Source organism: Neodiprion lecontei, chromosome 3 (assembly GCF_021901455.1).
Source record: "Neodiprion lecontei isolate iyNeoLeco1 chromosome 3, iyNeoLeco1.1, whole genome shotgun sequence".
NCBI lineage: Eukaryota > Metazoa > Arthropoda > Insecta > Hymenoptera > Diprionidae > Neodiprion > Neodiprion lecontei.
Window position 1 is genome coordinate 25,749,390 of NC_060262.1, and position 13,733 is coordinate 25,763,122.

Genomic DNA, 13,733 nt, shown 5'->3' on the forward strand with positions numbered 1-13,733 from the left:
GATCGGTAGTGGCAAGCGATCGCATCTTTAGGTAGTTGAGCCGAAATTTAAGTGAAAATATCCTGTATTTGTTGTACAGTATAACGATTAATATGTGCGTGAAGACAAGTTTCGATCATGTTTGGGAATTTCAGAATGGTAATGTTTTAACCGTAAATAAAAAAAAAAAAAAAAATGAAATACTTTTTGAAAAATGAGCACCAGACTCAAACCACGATCTTTATAACCAATAACACGAGGCTCGAAATGTTTGGCAAGTACATAGGAAAATATGAATCGGTAACTGGAATAGCGTTCAAGAAATTTGAGCAGCCAATCGTCCATGATTGTTATTCTAAAACTATACGTACATTACGTACACTTGTGCGTCCTTGTTCTCACAACTTTTAACTCGTTATAATGGCTTGCACAAGAATTCCACTCTAATTGTTACAAGCCTAAGCTGTAATACAATATCAAGAACCGTATCATTATCTTGTATCGTTACACCAAAATTTACGTGGCAATTTAGGGGAACGTTCTTAGTTCACAGTACGGTTCCCAGGCTTCGATGCATAGCGGATAGGCAACCGGGTCTATTGAATTAACTTTGAACTCGGTTGAATTCAGAATAAAAATTATCCTTTATCCGCACGCCATTACGTAATTAGAGAATTTAAATATACGCTTGAATGACTGTATTTACTATGATTTGAAGATTTGCACGCTTTTTATGTCGAACAAATACATACTGCTTCACAAAATGACTCGAACCCTTTTCGAACGATGAACATTGTTAAAAAAAAAATCAGCTGACGGGGCTTTTGTGTGTATTTTTTTAATTATTTTCTATTGAGATTGAAACAATGACCCACGCAGTTGAAAAGATTCGATCGGACATGAAAGATTTTCATGCGATAATATTATAGAATGGAAATCAAAAACACAATAGATTTACCATCGTGTATCAAATTATTCAAACTTATTATATGATATTCGTTAACATTTAATAATTTTATAATTTAATCGCGGCTTATCAAATCCTCTTGAGAATTTTAGAGAAATCAATCTCGCACAGCCCTTGACTCAATTTACGTGTGTGAAGTCAAGGTCACGTGGAGTTTCAAGGCAGGCATTCTCGCCGATTCGTATTAGGAGGCCCAGTCACCCATGCTTACGCTAGATAGATTCAGACCATGCTCATTGTCAGTAATACCAAACATCACTTTGCTCCAGTTTTTTCCACATCGATCCCCAAGGAATACACATCTAACTAGGCACGTACGAGTATATAGACATTTACTCAGAGCTATGCATATAGAGCTAAGAAAGTACATGTACAGTCACTTTTTTGTTTAACTATAGCAGCGTGATTGTTGATAAATGTTAAGCTGTTGTGGCATTTTCCGTTAAATTGTGTATTATCCTCGTTTTTTTTTCAGTTACACAGTAAATGAAATTCGAATAAAACGAATGAAAATAAAATGACACGTAAAGGTGGATATTTTCAGAGTGGAGGCTAAACCGCGTTAATCCTTGACAAATTTTTGTGAAAAATTCTTTCTATTAATTTTTTTTCCCGTTATAACTGTATTTAATCAAAATGGCGTCTAGGTATGTATAATAAACTTTTGAATCTAGTGACCTTAATTCAAGTGTATACTGTTATGTATGCGTAGTATACTAGACCTCAAACACTGATTAATACCGTTTATCATTCCGTGTACAAAGTTTTTAATTCGTCGACCTCCGATCTCATTATCTTAGTATACATTTTGCAATGTAAGTGGTGATTGTTGACCTCAGGATGATGATAGAAGGGTAATTCTTGGATACGAAGGCCAAAAAATTGAACAAAGTGAAATTTGTTCACGTTTCGGCCCGATTGACAGTTGCGTTGTACACGGTTAACCGATATCTCCGGCATCAAGAGGGTGTCATTTTTCGTTATATCAAGTATCTATGTAACTGCGATTAGGTTGCCTAACGGTCATTTCGCTGCCAATGCCTTGTTTAAACCCATACTTTCGAGAAATTCGATATTCGCAAACTCTGCAATGTGTCAAGCCGAAGTGAGTGATATCGTTGCTCTATCTGAATTGGGAAAAACTTCAAGGTTCGCAGACTGCGGGGAGTTCGATCAAAATATCGATGATCGAGAGAGCAGGCGCGATGATCGCAGTTGTAATAATGAAATTGGGTTTAACTGACGTAAAAACTGAAAAGAAACAAAAATTAAAAATATACTAATCACAACATCATGTTTAACTGACGTAAAAACTGAAAAGAAACAAAAATTAAAAATATACTAATCACAACATCATTTCCATATCTGTATCTCTGACATTTGTAAAAGTTGACTCCTGTCCTACGGCTCCTAGTCAACTTACAATAAAACGATGCATTATTCAGTCATAAAAACCGCGTGCACCTATCGCTCTGAAAAAAATGTTTCACATAGCAGCAACCGTAAGTACCTACCTACCTAGTAGTAACCTCGATATTATTTTCATGGGTATTCCCGCAGTTCCGCATTCTAGATTCATTCTGAACCTTGTCACGAGTTTGCCAAATTACGTTAAAACGATCTAGCACAAACCGGTACCTCAGTTATATAATCCAACTTGTAAAACGGCTGAGATCGTGCGAATAATTACGGGTATCTATATGCCCGAGTCTTTCTGCTTTATTAATTATACATTCTTGTTCGACCGAAAATAACCTCATCCACGACAGAAATATGTAGCGTATTTTATTTCAAAAATTTCTTTTACTCGCACGTCACTGTGCTAGATTACAAAACTGCGATGAATTCATTCCGAATCGCGGATATGCAGCCCCTGCAAGTTTTTAATCTAGCTGCGACGATGATTACACGTGCGACATATGTCAGAGCGGCATTGCGTGAATCTGCATACTTATCGAGCATGTTTCTATACATTAACTCAGTAGTGACTGCTGCGCGTAGAATCGTGCAATATAAAAATAAATGTGGAAAAAAATTTGATTTAAAAATGCAGCGGAAGAGATAGAGAGAGATCGATGTTCTTACGTAATTTTTCTTGCGGTAATGTTATTAATTTGCGCCGCAAATCTACATCAGCTACGTACTTTGTACAAAGTGTGTTTCGCGTTTTTTTCACATTATCAATTTGGGTGTTTGATGTCGTATACTTTTTTGGGGAAGATCTATTCACCGATTTTCTCATGAGCTTTGCATCGCTTTCGTATGTATTATTCCTATTTGTTGCAGGTATGCGTACGTAACAAAAGTTGATGGATACCTTTGCGAAGTTACCGTGTCACGACTTATCAGCAAGTCAGAGCGCGTAAACATAGGCGAGAAATTTCACTTTTTTCGTACGTAGTGTTTTCAAGTACAAATTTTTTACGCAGCTGATACGGACTCGCCCGATTTTGGTTTCTTATACAGATGATCCTTATGTGTTAGACGGCTCTCTAATATTCCACATGGATCAAGTTTCACCCATTTAGAAATTGCAATTTTCAGATTGGAATTGGGTACATACCTACTTAATAAATAAAAAATTGACTTCAATTTATTGCTAATTTTAATATGAAAAATGTGCGTGAAATCTTCGTGAAACTTTCACGAACATGGTAATTTGTAATACGAATGCTTAGAGCTCTGACTTGGCACAAAATATTTAGAATGACAAAATTAAAGAATGGATTATCTTGTTTTGCCTTCAGCTACAACGTTCATGAATAACGTGAAAAACAAGTATCCATTCAAAACCATTGGCACGAGTCACTTATTAAAATTGAACCGACACCGCAATTTCACGACCTCCTTCAAATACTCCAACTCAAACTCGTGAATTTTTTCTTGTTTTGTAAAACGAGAAATCCTGCTGCGATTCAGGTGTAGAAGACACAATACTTGCTTATGCCACATGTATATTATTAAAAAAAAAAAAATAAGCTCTTCTTCGTATCATTACACGGCATTTTCGGGTAAACGTTCAACGAACCACCAGAGTAACTATTGCAAGTCATTTTTTCACACTATGTCAAGGCTGTGTATATTTTTTGGCGCTGCTATATACTATGTTTTTTTCAAGTATGCCATAATCAACGATTCTTTCCGCTATACAATTAATTTTCACAATATCATTGCTAGCCACAATTATGTACGAGCTCCATATATATAACAGACTTGATCTTGCGAATCATTCGCTTTATCTAGCCTTGATACAATTTATTGGAGACAGAATATATGATCAAAGTTGAACTGATCGTAATTTTACCGGCTAAAGCACAGCTTTGTTCACTTCTGTCGATAATTATTCATAACCGTTAAGTTCAATGTTCTATGCTATTCCGGTTTTTAGTAAAAAAATATGCGTCGAATACATTGAAATTCGTTTTACTCTGAGTAAGTATTGCTCGAAACAGTTTCTCTAAAATGCAAAATAACATGCAATGAATTTGATAATTAACCACATCAGACATTTTACAAGTTAACCCAATTCTTGTACGAAAATTAAGAAACTGACAAAAGTAATTAGTCACTCCGGGGTTAAATGTGGCGAAATTTGTATTTAGCTCGAAGATACGAAAGTGTGTTGTCAGCGTTTTGACCCGGGACTTCTGGGGTAAGGAATTATAATTCTTGAGGTTTGACCACGCAACACTTGTTGCACACTTCGTGTATAAATTATATGTGTCTGAGAATTAGAGCGTTATAATTAATTCTCGACGATGCAGCGCACGCGATAATGCTGCGTGATTAGGCCAGTTTGTAATGGGATGCCGGGTGGTTGGTTACACGTCGCAAAGTATGTGATTATTTACTAAAAAAATGCGACGAAGAAAAATTATGCAATGATGAAAAACAAACGCAACACATCAACGATTAACGTGTCCGCGACACTGACACGTGTGCAAAGAATGGAAGAGTTGCTAAATCGAAGATATTTTCGCTATATTAAATAGCCGTTGACCCATCTGCCCTATTCTACTTATCTCACATGTTTCCAGGCACGGACTAATTGAGCATTAAACGCTATCTACAGGCAACGTATTACGCAGTGCATATGTACAGTCTATATTTATACAATTTTAATCACTGCCCGACATCTCGTTAATTTCCATAAATTTTTTCTCTGATAAATACGCGGCGCCATATGCATTTTATATATATATATATGTATGTATAAAAATATATATATATATATATGTATATGTTGTAAAATTATACACACATGCTCTTTAAGATCGTTTGAAACGTGGTATAAGTATTCATAATGTGCCTATTGGAAAGAAAACGACACGGAAAAAAGAATAATAAAAAAGATAATAAAAATTTCCAACATTTTCCGGTCGCTCGATTTTATTGAACTACCACTTTTTTACTGTCTCGATTTGGAATCGCGTAAGCAAACGGAAGAAAGCGCCGGAGTTTGCGGACGTTGATTGGAAATCGGGAATTCTTATTGATATAACGAAAAGTGAACTTTCCGATTGATTCAAGTGCGTGATCGAAGCCTCGCGTACTTTAACCATCTCAACACACGCAGATTAAGCAATATGGCCCCGCGTTTCACACGCCAATCTAATTCTGAGTGACATGATTCATTTTAAATTTGAAAAGATTGATTTTTTTTTTAATACTCAGGTACGTAATTAAACGGTGATTTCTCGAGATGTAAGTGAAAGTCCTAGATACTCGTTGTATTTCATACGTGGTTAAAAACGGCAAGATACTTTCGAATGAATTCGTTAACTGCAGCAGTTACATTGAAATTTCATCGTGAAATACGAAAGCTGGATTTATTTTCATCATTTTCTAAACCGTAAAAAATAAGTTTCATTGAGAAAAATACCAAATAACGGAGCCAAGGACCTGAGGAATGCTCTTCAAGTGACTTGAGAAACGACCGAGCATCGCGGATTCAGGCTTGTAGATTTTATAGTCCTTCGACGGCCTGGCCAGAACACCATGCTAAGTGCGTGAGAGCAGTGCCAAGCGATATCCCATAACATGAACCCCTCTTGGGTGGTTTGGAAGCGCTACTACAATTTCTAAATTAATTCATGTGGAAATATTTAACAAGGTCTGGTATAAGTAGTAAGTAATTTTTAAACTCGATTATATGAATTAGAACACGAGCTCAAGAATAAATTGACTGGACCGTCTAGAGAAAAAGTTAGGAACAGATAAAAAAACACCGTTTAAAAAGTATACAGCAATGTTATTTGCGTCACTGACATTTAACGCTAATGGAACGACATTTCTGCTATGTAATAATTAAGAATCCGAGGGAATCAAATAATACAAGCTAAGGTGTCGACAATATGAACAAAGGTTTTATAATTAGAACGTTCAAAATGATCAAACCCCGCGGTTTTTCAATCAATTTTAACGTTTTTCAACAAAAGGCAAATATAATTGTCGACGAACATATGTTGCACATTATTCACAAAAATCGATATCAAACTATTCTGGAAACAACTTCTTGTCAGACTTTTTTCAAGCAATCTTTGAGGACCTCTGTGGTGATGAAAAAAAGTCCAAAAGCATTGGAATCGGATAAGAATTAGCGACGTTTAATCATTGTCAATGTTGTACCGTGAAACTTTGTCCAAAATTTTTGACACCTTACGCTTGTATTATTCGAATTTACTAAAATTCGTTTCTGTCGTACAATACAGTAGTGACGTTGTTTCATTCGTGTTAATTATCACCGGCACTAATAACATAGCTGGAGATTTATCACCCCGTTTCTCGTTTCTTCCAAACTACCGTACACTTACAATCAGCGATCACGCTTCCGTGACGTCGTAACAACAACGTCGAGACATTCGAGGCGCAGTTTATTCGCCATTGAAATATAGGAATTCGCGAGAATCAGGAAATCGGCCTTGAACTGATTCGAACAAATTCCAGGAGGAGTAAAACCCGCGAGATGAGTGTTCCTGCGATTATTTGCAGTATCAGCAGTTAGTTGGTGGGGAACCGCGAGGAGCCAGAAACAAACCCATTGGCTGTACGTTTGGAGTGAATTCGTGGCTCAAGAGTATCTGCGTATAATCGTGTCGCCGAGGTTTCTTTTAATAAACGCTCTCACCTGACCGACACGCGTGCTTCGCAAATCTCTCCAAACAGTTTTTTTTCCAGCCACTACGTCGTCTAGTTTCTACTCATTTTTTCCTTTTCTTCCTGTTTCGGACGTTCATTTGCGTCAGAGAGCGCGGCCGGATTTGCTTTTTTTATTACTTATTTTCACTCAACTGATTCTTGATCGTTTATTTTTTTCCCGAGTGGCTCAGACACGTTCCACGGTCAAAGTCAACGCGCTACGGCACCGTAATATATGCTCCTTCTATTGTTACACCGCATATTATACACGCACTTATCGATAATAGAACATTACTTGGACATTAAGTTACGGCACACGGAGGACTGTTAAATTTTGTGTTCCTTGTATTAAATACTTTTGAAACAGGTGTACACATTTTTTAATTAAGTTGAAAATTAAACCACGATGTTTATAATTTACCCAACTGCGAATTCTCTTATCAATATTTCAGAACATTCTTTTCTCATTCCAGTAAAAAACAAGCATTTGACTTTAAAGAAAATCATAGATAGGTCTGTACGTACTTGCCAATCGCAACCCATTCTGGTGGGACATTTCCTCAGAAAAATGATTGACCTTTTCGCGTTTTCTAATAATATTCATAGAAACAAAACACATCGAGATACAATCTGACAGTTTTCACGTCTCAGAGAAGTCTGAAAAAAATGTAAAACAGTAACTTATATTCTATGAAAGAGACGAAATTCTACCGGAACTAGATTTCTGATATAACACCAATCAAATTTTCGCTACTTTATCTTCAAAGTTTCTGAAAAACTTCAAACTTGTCGGGGCTTCAGACGTTTGACAATTTCGTATCTTATATCCGGTTTTATATTTTACAAAGGAATATAACGATCCAGTTGATCTAAGAAATACAGGGACGCGTATAAATTTTTCAAAATTCGTTAACGTAACTACCTAATGAATATCAGCCTTGCACAAAAATTTAACGATCAAGCTCGCATAATATATATCTACGTTTGATCAGGTGGCGATAAAAATGTGGAAGAATTGTGTGTGTTCTGAATGTATCAAACCGTATTATAGAAAAGTAAAAATTTCGAAACGTTTTAAAAGTTTAGAGAGCCGAAATATAGAAACGTCAAAGTGAATAAGAATGTATAGCAATCCAAAAAAAAATCGGTAGAATTCCGACGTTTCTGTACTTCGGCTTTTAATACCTTACTTTTCTACGTTTTGATTGTTCTACGCAACGACTTTCCACGTTTTCAAAATTCTATAAAGCAAATTTCCGCGTTTACGAAAATTCTAAATTCCATTTTCCAACATTTCTACATCTTGACTACCACGCAAATTAAATCCGAATAACTGCCAGGTCATATCGAATTCGTTAAAGTGAATGTCGAGCCTTTGTACTCGAATGTATTCAGGCCTGCGATCTGTTGTTAGTGTGAGGTCACGTCGCCGTTATGCTGCAGAACGCTTTCATGTTCTGCACTTTATTTGTTTCACTTTAATTTTCGTCCATTTTTCTTATTTCTGCAACTCGCGCGGCGGCAGAGTTAAGTAGAGGATGTGGAATTATATCTCCCGAGGAATATTTTCTCTTTCGCGGCCTTCGGAAGGCTGACCTTGCAGCCGCAGACATGTAAGGGTGCGATTACCGTCTGGCAGGAACTACTTTCGAGGATCTTTGCAAATTGGTATTTTTTACGGTGTGTTCCGATCATGCTATCAAATATCATATTTCTTCCGGTCCCTAGATCGTTCAATGCTAACGCCGCAGGTGATATCGTGTATCGAGTATTGATTAACTTAAACGTCTAACATTCCTGATTCATTTGAGAAAAATTTCAGCGCCGAGGTGAATGAAATATACGATTCAAGATCGAACAACAAATCTAGAGTTGCTATACAAATTCAGTTGGTTTTTTCCTCTTGATTCGAGGTGAATATTACATCTCACGTGTAAAAACGAAATGAATCGTATCGGAACTATGTTGATGAGTAAAATTCGATCGAATCAGAACCGAAACGTGTATATATTCATTCGGGTTAAGTGATTTTTCTCGTTCAGCTGATTGAAATACGTGAAGAATTTACTTTGATTCTTTTTGATCGCAATCAGTTTTGAACAGATTTTCTTAAATTTTACGTTCGCTACTATAGTTGAAATGTTAAATTTATTTCAACCAGTAAAATTACCACATTCGCTGCTGGAAATTTATGAGCATGACTGATTTGTTTGAAAATTGATTGCTGTCAAAAACAAATTGATCGGTATACACCGGCACTATGCAGCTATTTCAATGAAATAACCGATTTCAGTAAATCCATCATATTTATTTTTATCAATTATATTATTTCTTGTTAGTGCTGGGACTGAATTATTAGCTTGGAGAGGCAATAAAAGTTCACAAAAGATGGATCTAAAAAATTGTAATGGGTAAAAAATTCATTACCCATCGTTTATACACTTAGCCACGTAACTGTGCATTATCCATTCGGGAAACAACAAAGAATCTTCACTGTAAATTGACGAGCATCAAACAATAATTGATATCAATAGGGGTATTACCCGCAAACGATTTTTAATAAACTTTTTGCAGTCATAATAAATTTGTCCTTGTAAAATCAATGAACTTAGTGGCGCGATCGGTGACTGCCGATCTTGATTCGCCTGCGCCACGTCTAGATTTTCAATACAAGTATAAAAAGATTCAGAGTATACGAAAACTGCCTGTTTTGAAAAACTTCGTTAATCGAAAGAAAATTTTAATCTAGAATTTCCAATTTTCTGCAAGATTAAACAATTTATACCTGTTAAATTACGTAAACTTTGGACGAACATATACTCATATATCCGACATCATTGCGCATGCCTTATGAATTTTTATAACGGATGCGAGATTATTATGATTGAATCTGCGGTGGATCCCAGCCTTCTGTTCGGTACTTGTTATTAACCCTACGAATTTTCGGTGAGTTCACAGCTCCAAGCTGTAGGCCAGCGAGTTAAAAAAAAAAAAAAAAATACGAAAGCAGTCGTGAATTATTTTTCTTCATATATTTTCGCACGTGAAAACTATTCGCTGACCTTTTGGCAACGTCTGAAGAGCATCGACTCTTGAATAGCTAAATAATCGAGGTATAATTCATCCAGAGAAAGTTAAGAACGAAATTTATAAGCACTGCTAGTGGAAACTCGCAGCTTGTAATTTAGCCACTATTTGCATGGGCGTGTAAGTATGTAAGTATAATTTTATTATATTCTGATTGTTTGATCGACCGGTTGTGATTTCTTGTAAATCGTGAGACTATATAACATTGCACAGTGAATGAAAATAAATTTGTGAAAATCAGAAAAAAAAAAATCAAAAAACATAAATAAATAAAACAACTCGTTGCATGTGATGAATTATGAATTCATTGGAAACTGTGTTGGAGAATTAATTCGCGTTTTGATTACTCACGTTGCATTCCAGGCTGCGAAGTATGAAAGAAGATAATAAGTATGTTAATTTTCTACACATCATTATATTACACTGCTTGACATAGGTGCAATTTGCGAATGATCGTAAAAAATAGTTGCGTATCATGTCGCGTCGGGGAAAAGTCTGCGATAATTACATGCATTTTCATTATTACGGAGTAATTATTCATCGTTTCATCGATATACGATGCACGTTGCATTTGTATAGATACATATAAAGAATCGAACGATCATCGTTTGTGAATTAATCATTCCGCGAGAATACGCAGATACAACCCGACCTTTTTCTTTATATTTTTTATTTATATCGTATCTTCTATTTTTTTCTCATTTTTTAATCTCCTCAACTTCCCGATATAATTTCAATACATTTTGACACGTTCGTATTTTTAATTTTTAATTTCTGTCGCCTGCGTCATACCTTGAAATGTGTGTATAACGAAAGATACACATGCGACCATCACGACGAATTTACATCTGGCCGAATCAGTTCATTTTCAAGAGTTATCGGAGTGGGTATGATATTATTTATTTGCCCAAATAAGGATGGCTGCCTTTGCTCTAGCTTAACTTTACGACTTTGCTTTTCGCACACCTTTGACACTTCGGAGCATTTGCTCTCATTTAATTGCCTGTCAATACCGTTGCTGACCGACTACGGGTAGCAGCATTAATTAATGTCTTGCGTTTTGTACACGTATCTGTACGACGTGTGTTAATTAACTCGATCGAATTAGGGTTCTGAGACTGCGCGTGGACCGAAATGGCCGCTTTCCGCTTCTGCGACTTCATGCTTTGTCATATCGCCTTGGCCGATAAATTCTGTATATTCCGTAAAGATGATCACATTGCGTCATCGTGCATACTATGAAACGACCCATATCTTTTTTTGCCATTAACTCTGTCACAGCGTATAATCAATGAATTACAATTAAAAATGGCGTTGAACCAGTTTCTCAGCATTCCTTATCGATAAATTCGCCATTTGGTTTTTTTCTCATTACTCCAGAGGACAAGGTTGGCTTGCAATAAATGATGTATAACAATCGCAAAAGGGAAACACGATTATTACACAGTTAATTAATCTCCGATTATTACCATGGAAAATGGCGAAGGCTCAATACATCAAAATGTACGTATCTTCTTGAGGCATAACTTTCTGTCATTCATATAGGAATCATACGATCGGAACTGAGCTTTTTATTGCTTTTACATGATTCATTTTTCATTGGCGTGAACTTCATATATATCATACATCACATTGCAATCGACGGACATTAAAAGATTTCTGTTTTTATCCACTGGCCGGAAGTTGGTAATTATTTTTTCTGAATTTACTGTAAGTGTAAATGATGTTTCGTTGATGCCGAAGCGTTTCAACATGCGAAGTTTTCACACAAAAATATAAATACGCGAACATAAACATAGATCGTGTGTTGCATGATCGAATGATCTTATCGATCTTACTGCCATTAAGTCTTTCATTTTCAATATCTGTTCGTCAATAACATAATTGCACGATAAGCTTAATTTTATTTTCTTCGTAAACATTTTTTTTGTTTATGTTTATAGTAAACGAAAGAACATATAAACAACGGATTATAAAGATTAGCGTATTCCGAACGCATAAAAGAGTACAAGTACGTAAGTCGGGTCAGAACTTATCGCTGATCGCTCTTCATCGGTGATTTTTAGTACAGAAAAGTTGCAACGCTTCTGTGTCGATGAATTTCTGGATTTGAAACCACACTGAAGCTGTTGTTATTCCTCATGAAATACTTGGCTTATCGTCTTATCTTACAGTTTATTTTTAGACGAAACGAAAACAGGATATTAGGTAAGTGATTTTACTAACTGTTCATCACAGCGTTATACTCACGTGTAGGTATAGATTAAATGATATATTCGACGTCGTGTAATCTACTCAATTAGCTTCATTCCCACATGGATAAGCTTCATTCGTTCATTTCAAAACTAATGCCACACACCGTGTGCCGTAACAAATAATTTAATACACATTATCTGATTATATAACATATTTATATAATTGACGATGTAGGTACCAAACCACATTGGCATAATATCGTACACGTATTTTCAGAAGTGTATCACACCGAGCCTTTTTATTTTCACTTATTACTGTAATTATATATTTTCCGTATTACGTAGATGCAGAAATGCGGTTCGCAGCTTGGACTTGAAAAAACACGAAATATGATTATTCATTGATTCCAATATCTGCAGCATTGCGGCATATAAGGATTCTACCTGGAAAAACCACTTAAGAAAATACCGATTGCTACAAGGTCTGTTGTTGTTATCTGAAAACTAAAGAAGTCCAGTGATCCGAACTTTACGTTGCAAAATTGAAAAGTATTCTTTACTTCGGGGAATCACGACTGCATCAAATGTGCTGCACTTAAGCCTTGAATTAATCATGTCGGCTGAATCATGCGGAGTTGACATGAGGCCGTTCTCATGTAACACCTCGTCATTCGATACAATATGGCGTGCATATTACTTATTAATATACCGTGCTACCAGTATGAAAAGTGGGTAATTTCCGACGAGTATGAAGCTTGCAGCATGTCAGGTATATCCTCTATCCGCACGTGTGACGTACGCTATTTTTTTCCACACCTGTAAAAGGAAGTTTGACTTGCACAGAAAACAAATAATCTAACGATTTAATAGAAGTAGATCAAGGGCAAACGAGAAGTCCCGAGGCACAAGTACGGTTTTCTGAAACCTAATCTAATTGCGCAAACTTCGGGTTGAACTCAGCCCAATGATATCACTGGAAGCGCGTGAAATTAGGTCACCGGAAAGTGCGTATGCGTCAAGAAAGCCCTAGTGTGGAAAATTGAAAATTTCAGCCAAGCACATGCGCCAGCGTTGTTTTACCGCACTGTTCAGAATCGGAGCACTTTACGCACGCTCTGCTGGTTTCAAAAATCTAACTTTCTGAGCATGTGTTGGAAAAAGTATATCAAATACTTAGTTCTGTAATCAACGACCTTGAATAGTGCTACAAATTGATGAGTTTCTGTGTCATCCGTTTTGATATCGTATCAATGTTCAAGTCCAAGGTTTCGACAATGAATCGCGATCAAGGGTGATCCTCTCTCTTGCATTGCATCCAGTAATGTCCGTGTAACACTTTGATAAAATTATAATTAGTTCACGGATTA

General features: G+C 36.2%; 1 protein-coding gene across 1 annotated transcript in view; it reads left to right on the forward strand.

Annotated features, from left to right (window-relative positions):
• Positions 1–13,733, forward strand: part of LOC124293312 — a 53,384-nt gene that overhangs the window by 31,905 nt on the left and 7,746 nt on the right. The window lies entirely within an intron of this gene.